Here is a 9,353-nt window from a genome sequence, read left to right on the forward strand (position 1 = left end):
TCAGCTATCTCTATTCTGCTGTTAAAACCGTCTATTAAGTTTTCATTTTCAGTAATTAGTTTTTTTTTTTTTTTTTAATCAGGAAATTTCAGTTAGATTTTTTCCAAGTCTTCTTGGTTGAGTGTTATAGCCTGAGTTTCTTTCTTTTCCTTTCTGCATAGATTTCAAGTTTGTGTATTACTTCTTTAAACATAAGAAACAATATTATTTTGTATCTTGTGTCCTATAATTCCAATATCTGAAGTCTTTGTGATTTAATTTATCTTATTTGTTGTTTCTGCTGGTTCTTATTCTTAATGCCTTGTTTTCTTTTGGATTTAATGATTTTTTTTATTATGAGTTGTTCATTTTCCATGGAAAATTATTTGTAGGTATTCTTTGGGGTCTGGCATGAAAATAAGTTTCTTCAGGAAAAATTGTGTTGCTTTGCCAAGTTCACTCTAAGACCAGCATGAGGCCTAGGGTTTGGCTATAACTTCTCAGGGGCCTCCTTTACCCATTTTCTTAGTGCTCAGTGTGTACCCTTTGGGACCCAGCTTTATAGAGTGAATACTCTATTCACCTTCGGTAGCCCTAGGTTTTATTTCCAGTGCCTCATCCCCACAAGGCTATAAACACCAAAACTGGAGTTCAGTCAGTTCAGCAAATGCTCTGAGAGTGAAAACCAATGCAGAGCTCCATCTGAGTACCTGCTTTCACTGACACTTTTTTTTTCAAAGTGTATTAGGCCATTCTTGCATTGCTATAAAGAAATACCTAAGACTAGGTAATTTATAAAGAAAAGAGGTTTCATTGGCTCATGGTTCTTCAGGCTGTGTAAGAAGCATGGTGCTGACATCTGCTCAGCTTCTAGGGAGGCCTCAGGAAGCTTCCAATCATGGTGGATGGCGAAAGGGGAGTAGGCACGTCACATGGTGAAAGCTTCAGCAAGAGGTAGGGGAGGTGCCATGCACTTTTAAATGGCCAGATCTCATGAGAATTCACTTGCCATTGCAAAGACAGCACCAAGCCATGAGGGATCTGCCCCCATGACCCAAACACCTCCCACCAGGCCCCACTTTCAGCACTGGGGATTATAGTTCAACATGAGATTTGGTCAGGGACAAATATCCAAACTCTATCATTGTACCCCTAGCCCCTCCCAAATTTCATGTCCCTCTCACATTAAAAAATACAATCATGCCTTCCCAAGAGTCCCCTAAAATCTTAACTTGTTCCAGCGTTAACTCACAACTCCAAAGTCTCATCTGAGACAGTAAAGTACATTCTACCAATAAGCCTGTTAAAAAAAAAAAAAAAGTTATTTACTTCTAAGACACAGTGGAGATACAGGCAGCATTGGGTAAACATTCCCATTCCAAAAGGGATAAGTCAGCCAAAAGAAACGCACTACAGGCCCCAGGCAAACAAAACCTAGCAGGGTAGTCATTAAATCTTAAGGCTCCAAAATAACCTCCTTTGACTCCATGTCTCACATCCAGGGCACACTGCTGCAAGGGTGGTCTCCCAAGGCCTTGGGCAGCTCTGCCTCTGTGGCTTTGCAGGGTTCAGCCCCCTGGGCTGCTCTCACCAGCTAGAGTTGAGTGCCTGTGGCTTTTCCAGGTGTAGGGTGCAAGATGCTGGTGGATCTACCATTCCAGTTTCTGGAGGATGATGGCCCCCTTCTCACAGCTCCACTAGGCAGTGCCCCATTGGGGACTGTGTGGGGGCTCCAACCTCACATTTCCCCTTGGCACTTCCATGGCAGAGGTTCTCTGTGAGGGCTCTGCCTCTGCAGCAGGCTTCTCTGTGCACTCAGACTTTCTCATACATCCTCTGAAATCTAAGTGGAGGCCACCAAGAGTTCTTCATCCTTGCATTCTGTGCACCTGCATGCTTAACACTATGCAGGAGCTGCCAAGGGTTATGTTCTCCAAAGCCCAAGCTGTACCTGGGCCCCTTTGAATCATGGCTGGAACTAAGCAGCTGAAATGTGGGAAGCAGTGTCCCAAGGCTGTGCAGGGCAATGGATACCCTGGGCCTGACCCATGAAACCATTCTGTCCTCCTAGGCCTCTGGGCCTATGATGGGAGAGGCTCCTTGGAAGGTCTCTGAAATGCCTTCCAGCCTTTTTCCCCATTCTCTTGGCTCGCTTTTACCTATGCAAATATCCCTAGCAAGTGATCATTCTGCAGCCTGCTTAAATTCCTTTAAAAAGCTTTTTCTTTCTGCGCCACATGACCAGGCTGCAGATTTTCCAAACTTTTATACTCTGCTTCCTGTTTAAATGTAAGTTCCAACGTTAGGTCATTTATTTGCTCCTCTATCTAAGGTAAGCTGTTGGAATTAGCCAGGCTATCTCTTGAACGCTTTGTTGCTTAGTAATTTCTTCCGCCAGATGCCCCCAATCATCACTTTTTAGTTCAAACTTCCACAGATCCCTAGGGCACGACCAGAACGCAGCCAAGCTCTTTGCTAAGGCATAACAAGGGTGACTTTTGACCCAGTTCCCAATAATTTCCTCTTTTCTATCTGAGACCTCAGCAGCCTGGACTTCACTGTCCATATCACTATCAGTATTTTGGTCACAACTGTTGAACCAGTCTCTAAGATGTTCTAAGCTTTCCCTCATCATCCTATCTTCTTCTGAGCCCTCCAAAGTCTTCCAACCTCTGCCTAGTACCTAGTCCCAAAGTTAATTTTACATTTTCAGGTATCTTTATAGCAATGCTCCACTCGTTGGTACCAATTTTCTGTGATCCAAACACCTCGCACGAGGTCCCACCTCCAGCGCTGGGGATTATAATTCAATATGAGATTTGATGAGATTCAATATGAGAAAAATATCCAAACTATATCACTAAGTAATATTTAGATAACTTTAAAGGGTGTTTAAAACATAGTTTAGGTACTTGGTAATGTTTTTTTGTTTTGTTTTGTTTTTTGAGATGGAGTCTCACTCTGTTGCCCAGGCTGGAGTGCAGTAGCATGATCTTCACTCACCACAACCTCTGCCACCCAGGTTCAAGCAATTCTCCTGCTCAGCTTCCAGAGTAGCTGGCATTACAAATGCCTGCCACTGCACCCAGCTAATTTTTGCAGTTTTAGTAGAGACAGGGCTTCACCATCTTGGCCAGGCTGGTCTTGAACTTCTGACCTCATGATCCACCTGCCTCAGCCTCCCAAAGTGCTGGGATTACAGGCATGAGCCACCGTGCCCAGCCATGTACTGTTTTCAATATGAGACTGTCCTTTATCCCTAGCCGACCATGTAAAATGGCACTTGTTTTAAAATTTATTATGTATGGAACAGATAATGTCTGAAATTGCCTGAATCTAGCAGTAGGCAGCAGGGTAAGCCTGCTTTTAGCATATATGTGCTGGTCAAAGCTATTCTTGATCTGCCACTTTTTCAACCTATAGCTTTTCTTTTTTTCTTTTTTCTTTTTTTTTGAGATGGAATCTTACTATGTTACCCAGGCTGGCGTGCAGTGGCACAATCTTGGCTCACTGCAACCTCCTGCCTCAAGCAACTTTCCTGCTTCAGCCTCTTGAGTAGCTGGAACGACAGATGTGTGCAACCATGCCCAGCTAGTTTTTGTATTTTTGGTAGAGATGGAGTTTTGCCATGTTGGCCAGGCTGGTCTCAAACTCCTGACCTCCAGTGATCTGCCCACCTCGGCCTCCCAAAGTGCTTGGATTAGAGGCATGAGACACTGCGCCCAGCCTCAACCTATATAACTTTTTATATTTAAAAAAATAACTTGGACTAGACCACATTTTCTCATGGCAGAGTCAGTCAGTCAACTAAAAAGGGAAAAAAGAGCAAATTGTGATGAGGTGACAAAATGGAAAACACGATCTAGATAAAGCCACATATCGCAGGTGATAACACATTGCCTCAAAATATGAAATCATGAAGTTTTTACATATCTACTTCTAAAATTTACTATTTAAAGTTATTAAAATTCTGTATGATTCAATTTTCTCCATCAATCCCATGGTCTTCCTAGTACTTTCCTATTTTGAATGTGTTTTAACTTCTGTTTACTGAGTATTGGCATGGTGGCCTGCCACAGAAATTTTGAAAATGAGAATAACTTAAAATAAAAAAGTGGTCTGAATTAATCCCATTGGAAAGTGAGCTATGCAGATGATGATCAGCTGAAACAGACTATAAGGAGAAAGGAAACAGGATAGGAGTTACTTGCTGGGCAGGATCATTCACGAGAGTTCTTTCATGTTTTCTTAAGAGTTTGGAATTCCGACTTTGTCAGTCCCCAGGTATACTGATGCTTTTATGGAGGTTTTAAATGAATGAACATTTATGAAGACCTGCATTAGTCAATATTAGCCTGGGACAGAGGAACAGAAGAGGGTTTATTACCTGTCTCTTCATATAATGGTCATAGGTTCGGATTTTCTACACAGAAGTATTTTGGCATTATACGTTGTACCATATTTGGATTATCAATTGAACATGGATTTATTTTTCATTTATTTATTTATGTTTGAGACAGAGTCTCACCCTGTCACCCAGGCTGGAATTCAGTGGTGTGATCTTGGCCCACTGCAACTTCTGCCTCCCAGGTTCAAGTGATTCTCCTAAGCCAGACTCCCAAGTAGCTGGGATTACAGGCCCGCACCACCACGCCCAGCTAATTTTTTGTATTTTTAGTAGAGACAGGGTTTCACTATGTTGGTCAGGCTGGTCTCGAACTCTTGACCTCATGATCCACCTGCCTCGGCCTCCCAAAGTGCTGGGATTCCAGGCGTGAGCCACTGTGCCCAGCTCAATCAAACACAGATTTAAAGAGCATCTGCTTTAGATGCCAATGCCGTAGGCATCAGTACTGTTTACAAATAACTCTGTTATTCTCAACTCACTGTCCAGAAATAGGCACATGGGAGCTGAGACTGAAACATTTGATTGTCAAACTCATTCCCCTTTCCTCGGCATAGCTATTGTCAACCTTTATTCTAGGAGTCTGATCTCTCAATGACCATCCTGAACAGGGGCCCCTGCTGACCTGTGGTGGGTATCTTAACCAGCTTGGGCTGCCATAACAAAATACCACTGACTGAGTGGCTTCAATAACATGCAATTTTCTTTTCACAGTTTTGGAGACTGGAAGGTCAAGATCAGGGCATCAGCATAGTTGGGTTCTGGTTGCAGCCTCTGCCTGGCTTGCTGAAAGCTGCCTTCCCTCTGTGCTCACATCGTCTCTCCTTGGTGCATGCACAGGGTCGGGGAAGCCTGGGAGCAGCCCTCTGGTATCTTTTCTCAGAAGTGCTCATAAGTGTGCCAACTCCACCAGGAGAGCTCCAGCCTCGTGACCTTTTCTGAACCGAATTATCTCCCCAAGGTTCCATCTCCAAATACCATAACAATGGGGGTCAGGGCTTTCACATAGGAATTTGGGGAGACTCAATTTGGTCCACAGCAGTGGGCATGAAGCATCAGAGAGAAACAACCAACGCTGAGATTTGGAGACTATTTGTTATCATAGGATAATTTAGACTGTCCAGACAGATACATTCTGATAGCGAATATTACTTTTATACCTCTATGCTTTTGTGAGGAAATAATATGTTTTTAATTAAAAATAATAGCGGGAAAGGCACTTAGCTTACTATTAGTCTAGAAGTTGGTGGCAGGGCTGGAATTGAAAATTTAAGCCTCCTCCCTCTGGAAAATGGAAATTGCTAAAACATTATGGTTTCCTTGTGCAAACCTTCAAAATCAATTATTAAACTTGTGACAATAACGTCACATCAAAGTGAATTTTTTTCGCTGTTTTTAACCTGAGGGTCAGACATCACAACCACCTGCTTAACCAGCTTCCATAAACACCAAGGATTCAGATGTCTGTTGCAATATGAAACTTATCTTTGCTTATCTCGAGTATCTTTTTGGGTACAGCACAGAATGCTAATCTTAAGAAATTCTGCCTGCAGATATTTAGAATCGTTTGGAAATTGATCATACAGGCATAAGTACATGCATTCCAAATACGTGTATGTTTATTATTATCACAAATCTTCTCTAGGAAAAGAGATCGGAAAATTTCCATTAAACCTAAAATTGTTCCTGTATGGAACAGCAGAATGCAAAGAATGTTTTTAACAGTGTGTCAACTGAATGACTCTTACTCAACCCGTGGAAACAACCCTTATCAGCAGCTCTGACGTGAGCAAGGGCAGAAGTTCATTAGCACAGGTGCCTGTCATGATCCACACACACAGGAACAGAATTCTCACAGAAGAAACAACCTGTCTGCGTATGCAAACAGTGCTTTAGTGAAACACAGGTGCTAGGGGATTATTGACAGCATATGACCCCAAGTGCAATCCATCATGTACCTCCATTTAAATACCAAACAATTCATGACCAGCCTGGACAACACGGCGAAACCTCGCCTCTACTAAAAAATACAAAAAGTAGCCAGGTGTGGTGGCGTGCACCTGTAGTCCCAGCTACTCGGGAGGCTGAGGCACTTAAATCTGAGAATTGCTTAAACTTGGGAGGTGGAGGTTGCAGTGAGCCAAGATCACACCATTGCACTCCAGCCTGGGCGACAGAGTGAGATCCTATCTCATAAATAAATAAACAAACAAACAAATACCAAACAAGGTAATAACCCTAAAGAGGTCAAGAACAAAGCCACTCTTGGCTGGCAGTGCAAAAGGAGAGTGGCTTTGGAATTCTATGCTCCCTGGACTCACCTCCAGTTGTGTCTCTCCAGCTGTGTGACGGTGAGCAAGCATTCAACCACATCAAAGCCAGCACTCTTATCTGTGAAACAGAGACAATCACACCCACCTCACTATGCTGTCCCGAGAAGGAAAGCAAGTAACCTGGCATGTGGTGGAGGCTCCCTGCTTTGCAGTTGTTAAGGTTCAACGAGAATTTAATGAACAGAACAAAAGTTTAGCAAACGTTATTGTAACTAAGTAGTTAATAAGAACATAGATAATACATAATAATGCGTAACAAATAATAGAGAATCTCTTTGCTCACTTATTAATGCCTGTAGAATAGGGTTAGTGAAAAGCAAAAATAATTCACATAAAGTATTTTTAACATGCCTGGTGGATAGTAACTGAGCAAAGAGTGAAGAAACAGAGGCTTGGTGAAGCTGATAAATTTTCCCAGGATCACAGGGGGTGGAGCTGTATCTCAGAAACGAAGCTCACACTCTTAACTCATGGTGTAATTCTGCAGAGAATGTCAGGCTGCACCTTTGGCCCAGAGGGTGGCTCTCATGCCACTGCTGCCTTCCACAAAGGGGGGTGTTTCCTTAGACTTCCCTGTTGACGGTTTTCCTCTTTATGGCACAGTGTGGATTCTGACCCATTTCAGGGTTGTGCACAGGGTTCTGACGGTACTGTAATTCAGTAGGACTACTTGAGTATCGCAGAAGCCAGATTCCAACTGCTACAGCCCCAACTACATCAGGAACTTCCTCAAGCCAATATTCAATCAACAGAGTACCATGGCCACTACGAATGCTCTTGGCAGTGCTGCCTGAGGGGAGGGATGGCAGAAGAGTAAGACACAGTTCCTGTCCATGAAGAGCTGGCTACTTCCTTTGCAAACAAGATGTACAAGAGGAAGCATCCAGGTACAAAGCAGCATGTGACTCGTTCTGAATGGGTTCCTGTGGGGATCCAGGGAAGTGGCTGACGGGCCCGATGGAGCACTCTTAGGACCCTCGTAAGACCGGATGGCTACTGATGGCTAATCCCCATGCAAAGGCTCCTTTCAGGCAGGAAGTTCAATTCTGCAAAATGTACCTTTCATTCATCAGAATTACAGCCACAAGAAGGTAAAACAGAAAATACCAAGTCCACAAAACAAAGAGATTTGAAAAACAAAGCTTTTCACTGAGAAGTGCCTGGCAGTCAGAAGCTTTGCAGAGTACCCTTGAGAGCATCCTTTACTACGGCTGAGAAGTACCTTTCTCTGTCACAAGGTACACACACTTAGAGGCATCCTGGTAGCTGGAACCTCCATTAACACAGTCAAGAATTGGCAATGTGCCTCATACTGCAGGCAGCATTTCTGACTCTCCTCAGAAAGGCCTTTAGCGTTTGGTTTCTCCAGAGAAGCCCAGAAGTCTATCAATAGAGAAGCTTGCTCCTGGTGGTGTAGAACACACACTTGCCCCCAAGAAGCTATACTCAGCCAGAAAATCACAAGAATAGGCAAAGATGTTGATTCTTATCAACACGCACATGGTGTAGGATGCTTGGTACCTTACCATGGTCATAGCTCTGGGCCCATGATGAGCCATTATGGTTGTGCATTCACAGACATGCCTTTGTAGCTGAACAAGCTATAAGCAGGTGGTTCACACCTATCATCTCAGCACTTTGGGAGGCCAAGGCCGGTGGATCACTTGAGGTCAGGTTTTGAGACCAGCCTGGCTAATATGGTGAAATCCTGTCTCTACTAAAAATACAAAGTGTTAGCTGGGAATGGTGGCAGGTGCCTGCAATCCCAGCTACTCGGGAGGCTGAGGCAGACGAATTGCTTGAACCCCGGAGGTGGAGATTGCAGTGAGCTGAGATCGTGGCACTGCACTCCAGCCTAGGTGACAGAGTGAGACTCTGTTTCAAAAAAAAAAAAAAAAAAAAGAATTAAAGAAAGGATGTTTGCCCATCTGAAGCAAAGCATTGACTGGACTTATCTAAATACCGGATTAAAAGAAAAAGAAAGAGGAACTGGCTATATCAGAGTGAGAGAAAGTGGGAGAGGCTGAGGAAACATATAAGAACCTAAAAGAAAGGGCAATAAGTATAAGCATAGCTTTGCTAATCTCGGAAATGGTGGCCAGAACTGTCCTGCGGCTTAGCAAATGATCATAGCCAGCGAATCCTAATTACCCTAGAAGCTTCCTTTAGAAGTGCCAGAGATGTAGGAGGTATGCTTATCCGCCTTGTGACACAAAAATGGAAGCATAGTTAATAGATGAGAAAAGCATGACTCAGAATGATTTTCAATATTGGAATGTTGGGAATTTATGAGAGGTGTTTTCGTGTAAGAATAATAGGACTTATTTAAAAAGATTGGAGAGTGGGGGGCATCCCAGATGCGTGAGAAGCAGTATAGCTAATCGTTAGAAGTAGGTTTGCTGGAGCCAGGCTGCCTGGGTTCAAAGTCCACCTCTGCTGCCCCTTAGCTGCACAACCCCGGGCTGCTTTCGAGCCTTGCTGTGCCTTGGGTTTCCCCACGCACTTCATGAGGCAGTTGCAGGAATTAAACGAGTTAATATGTAGTCAACAGCTCTGAACACTGCTTGACTGAGTCAGCCCTACCTAACGTTTAATTTACGGGATGTGGCCCTGGGTTCCTTAAGGGAGCGGCCACA

This window comes from Mandrillus leucophaeus, unplaced genomic scaffold, assembly GCF_000951045.1.
Source record: "Mandrillus leucophaeus isolate KB7577 unplaced genomic scaffold, Mleu.le_1.0 Scaffold399, whole genome shotgun sequence".
Lineage (NCBI taxonomy): Eukaryota > Metazoa > Chordata > Mammalia > Primates > Cercopithecidae > Mandrillus > Mandrillus leucophaeus.